Source organism: Panicum virgatum, chromosome 5N (assembly GCF_016808335.1).
Source record: "Panicum virgatum strain AP13 chromosome 5N, P.virgatum_v5, whole genome shotgun sequence".
NCBI lineage: Eukaryota > Viridiplantae > Streptophyta > Magnoliopsida > Poales > Poaceae > Panicum > Panicum virgatum.
The window spans coordinates 31,435,869-31,440,463 of record NC_053149.1 but is presented as its reverse complement, the minus strand read 5'-3'; the positions used below and the strand labels follow the sequence as shown (position 1 = coordinate 31,440,463).

Genomic DNA, 4,595 nt, shown 5'->3' with positions numbered 1-4,595 from the left:
TGACGTGCCAGTGCTACTACTAGATTGAGTGCCAGCATGTAGCTGTGCTTTCAGCAAGAATTTCACCATTGGGAGCCGGTTCCTTCATGCCACGAAGTGGCGTCGGAATGTTTCGCTACGAATGCACCTGAACCACACCAATTGACCCTAAACTCATGTTTTGGTGCGTTTCACAATGTTTGGTTGCATTTGGGATTGTTTCGTTACTGCACTGAACTCGGTGCAAAACGGGCCGAACTGGTACAATTAATACAAAAGTTCATTCCACGAAGTGGCATCGGAATTTTTCGCTACAAGCGCACCCGATCCACGCCAATGGACCCTATACTCATGTCTTTGTGTGTTTCATAATGTTTGGGTGCATTTGGGACCGTTTCAGTACTACACGAAACTCTATCCAAAACGGGCCGACACTACAATAAATATGACCTTTTGTGATGAATACCTCGTGACATCAGGGCTATTTGTCGTTACGGCAGTCTTCTTTGTCATTACGGCAGTCTTCATTGTGACGTTTTCTATTGGGTAGTATAGTTTAGTGACGAAAATGGGTTGTCCGTCACAAAGATCATCTCGAAATCGTCACAAACGATTACCATTCTAAATTATGACAAACTTTATGTTGTCATGAAAGCTAATCAACAGACGTCACAAATTTATGGCAAATTGATGACATTGATTCGTCATAAAATTCGAAAACCCAAAATACTCTCTTCTGCCCTCCTTCCCACACATGGCCTGCATGGCCCAGTCTGCATCTCAGCCCAGCTCACCCACACCAGCCCGATCCGCCACTCTCTCTCTCCCTCCCTCCTATTACTAACAAGTGGGTCCCACCTATCAAGGTCTTCTCCCACCTCTAGTCGGTTCCTTTGCCCTCTACAACGCGTGCTGACGGCCACCCGACTCCTCGCGTGTCACATCCGGAATTAAAAATGTTAAAGATTCAAAAATCATGAAATTTCAAAAATTTTATGTTAATTCCATAGTTAATCTCACTTAATGGTGATTTATGCCTTTTCTAAAATTCTTAGTATTAAAAATTTGAATTTAATTAAGGAATAATAAAATGCTAGTGTGAAATATTTGTAGTTATTCTGATTTTATCGACTACCTTATTTATTCAATTCGAATTTGGATTTATCTTCGTTGCGTGAAATTGTGTGAAATTCGTAGCGTGCCCACTAAATTTAAATTCAAATGCTAATTTAACTGAGCTCGCTAACTCACCCTACGTAAGCCCTGACCTAGCCCAAACTAGATCCGGTCCGCGACCCATACTCAATCCAAACCCTAGCACGAACCGCGATCAAACCCAACCAGCCCAACTGACCATCTCGGCCTGCTGCTGCTGTTCTGTGCCGCCCAGCCCGCTTCGCCTTGGCCCGATCCGGCCCACGAGCCCAGCACAGCCCATTTTGGACCAAAAGCCGAACCCTAGCCACGCCTATTTCTTCCCTTTCCACAGCCGCCACTACCCCTTGCCCTTCTTTCTGTACGCCGCTCCCTTCCTGCGTGTGCCGCCGCCAGCCTCCCTGTGCCCAGCCGCCGCTCCTCCCTTGCCCCTTTCTCTAGCGCCGCCCTAGCGCTACCCTCCTCAGCCGAGCGCCGCCCGCCGCCTCGCGCGCAGCTGCCTCGGGGCGCCGCGCGTGCAGCTCGTGCGCCATCGATGCGCGGCCGCCCGCGCGCAGCCGCCCTGCTCCAAGCTGCCATCGCCTGCGCACAGCGGAGCCGCCGCCTGCCTCGCCCTCGGTCGCCGCCTCCTTGCTCGGCCACCGCTTAGCCCCGTGCACAGCGTCGCCCGCGCGGCCGCTGCCGCGCCGAGGCCGCCAGGTGCGCCACCGCGGGTTCCCCCGCGCTGTGGCCGCCGGATTCCTCTGCTGCCGCCCAACAAAGAAGGGAGAAGGGGGAACGCAGGGGGAAAAAAATGCGCCAAGGACCTCCGCCAGGTCCTCATTGCCCTCCGCCCTCGAACCTACGATGCATTTGGCCACCGAGTCCTCGACGCCCTTGGCCAGGTTCCATCTCGCTTCCCGACTCCCTCCACGTCTGAATCTACAATGTCCTCGTCAGTTTCCACCTCGCTCCCTCGCCGACTCCTTCCTTAACTTCAAGCACTGACCAAGATCAACACCAAGATGTCTCCAGGTTGGAAGCAAGGACCCTACAATGCCCAAGCAGCAGGTATGTTCATGTGCCTTGGTCCATTCCCATTCGCAGATTCCAGTAGTAGATGTTGATTTGAGGAAATTTTCATTTGTATGGGTGAAATGAAGGACTGCAACTCCCTGTGAACCTACCAGAATACCTGATGGCTTCAACTTTTTTTGTTCCACGAGTATAGCTTATCTAGTATGTAGAATGCGAGCACCTGTAATTTTTGCACTAGCTGTTTATATTTTTGTTTGTCTTAGACCTAGGAATATCATATCAAGTCTTTATTACAGTGTTAAGAAAACTTGAAACATGAATACATAGATGGCACTTGTTGTTGGTTTGTGGTTTTATTTATGTTGAATATTTTGTTTGCCCTTCTTGTCCTTAATAACTTAATTATGTGTACCACTTTATTTTTGTGGCCTTGATGTGACCATTCAACTCCATGATGAAGTTTTGTTTGTCCTTGTTTATTCATTATTGCAATTAGTGTTACTTATTATCTATGTATACTTGCAATTAGAAATTCCTATAACTTTTCTGGGAATATATATACTTGTTTGAATGCAGTTTTGTAGCTTTCCTGTCTTTTACATGTTATCCATATATTAGTGCTACTTGTGTATTTATAAATTTCAAAATAGTAGCTAATTCTACATTGAGATACCAGTAATTTACTCAGTTATGTCTTCTATCGAGCTACCTGCACATCTCGGTATCTACCTGAACATCAGTTTTTCTTGCTCCCTTACTCTATGCCCACTATCAGCTGTGTAAACAATATTCATTTACTTTATCATCATAGCTATTTTATTGTATGCCCACCATCAGAAAAAAAGAAGATTATTTGGCCCAGGGTGTTAATCTTAGTGTTTTCGTTGTATGCGTTTGTTCAAATTTATTTAATCTTTCCTGAAGTTCTATTTGTTACCAAAATTTGTGTGCTACATACTTAATGATTTGTTCCACTGCATGAAACTATAGATTTAGCTTGAACTCTAGAGGAATGGATGGTATACTGGTGTCTTCCTATTTCATGATTTCATTAATCTGCAACTGAAACTGAATTTCAAATACTATAAATGAACATCTGTATAGTATTGTGATGTTAGCACCTTCATTGTATCTTCTCTTAGCTTTATTTTCCCAGGGCCTCACTTTTGTTGTGGACAGCGGTGACAGAGTGCACCTGTGGCTAGGGATTGAGCTCTACGAATGTGAAATAAGGTACGTTCAAAATGCAGTGCGAGTATTTTTTTTTTCTATCAACTGTAATGCAGTGCATGCAGAAATTATAGATGATAGTTCCATATGCTTTGGTCAAACAGACATGTTCTTTTCTTGTATTTTTCAATATTTTGAACTCTAATTAGTTCACAATCTGCAGAAATTCTATCTAGTGTACCCCTTGATTATATTTGTTAACTGGCTAATTCATATACAAGTTTAGAAATGCGGTCAGCCAATATTTATTGGATAGTTTTGGGCAATAATCTGGATTGACAATAAGCTGATCAATTTTACTTACTATAGTGATATTTATGCAGGAAGTTTTGCATGATGTTGTGGTTAAGTAATTGAAAAGTACTAGCTCCATATTCTTTAGAAGATATTGAGGTCTGATGAAAGCAGCAATAAGGGTTCAGATCTTGTTGTTTTCTTGAGAAATGAACTTGTGTATACAAAGTGTTGCTCTCTACATAGCTATTTTTCCCAAGTGGATGCTAGAAAATTTGGTTTCTGAGATTCTGTACATCTATTTGTATTATCAAGTTTAAATGTGTGAATGACTCTTGTTATAATTGCTAATATATTGTACTAAGAGTTATTACATGGAAGTAATGTGTATTATTTTGTGACGATCTAATTACTAAAAAATGAGCGGAATGCAATGTGGGCTCAAATTAACCCACATTATGGGCCTACTAGGTCATTAAATATTTAGTGACGAATCAAACGGTCACGAAAATGCTAGAAAGATCAAAATCGTCACGAAAGTGCTGCCACGTCAGCTTCACATTACTGCCACATCATCCGTGTACAAGATTTTGTGACATTTTAGGCACTGCCACATCATCTGTGTACAATATTTTGTGATGTTTTAGAGATCTTTAAAGACAAAAAATGGTTGTCATAAATTAGTGACGATGCAAGAATTGTCATAAAATTTATGACGAAAAATATGTATTTGTCGTAGAAGACCTTTTATTACATGATAGGCGACGAAATGATTTTCGTCACGTCTCACAGATTATGAAAGATGACGAAAATACCACTTTAAGCGATATAAATGAAACATCGCAGAAGCTCATATGTGCTGTAGTGCGAACTGGTGCAATTAATGCAAATATTCTTGCCATGAAGTGGCGTCGGAATTTTTCGCTATCAACACACCCGATCCTCACAAACGAACCCCAAACTCATGTTTTGGTGCATTT

At 42.8% G+C, this 4,595-nt stretch overlaps 1 long non-coding RNA gene across 2 annotated transcripts; it reads left to right on the top strand.

Moving 5' to 3' along the window:
- The first annotated feature begins 1,474 nt into the window (after positions 1-1,474).
- On the top strand, positions 1,475-3,995 carry LOC120674405. 2 transcript variants are annotated; one of them, XR_005675102.1, is made up of 3 exons: positions 1,475-2,184; positions 2,277-3,384; positions 3,705-3,995. It is a non-coding gene; the product is annotated as an uncharacterized LOC120674405 (long non-coding RNA). The 2 variants fall into 2 exon arrangements; XR_005675101.1 differs by having other exon boundaries at positions 1,478-3,384.
- The last annotated feature ends 600 nt before the right edge of the window (positions 3,996-4,595 follow it).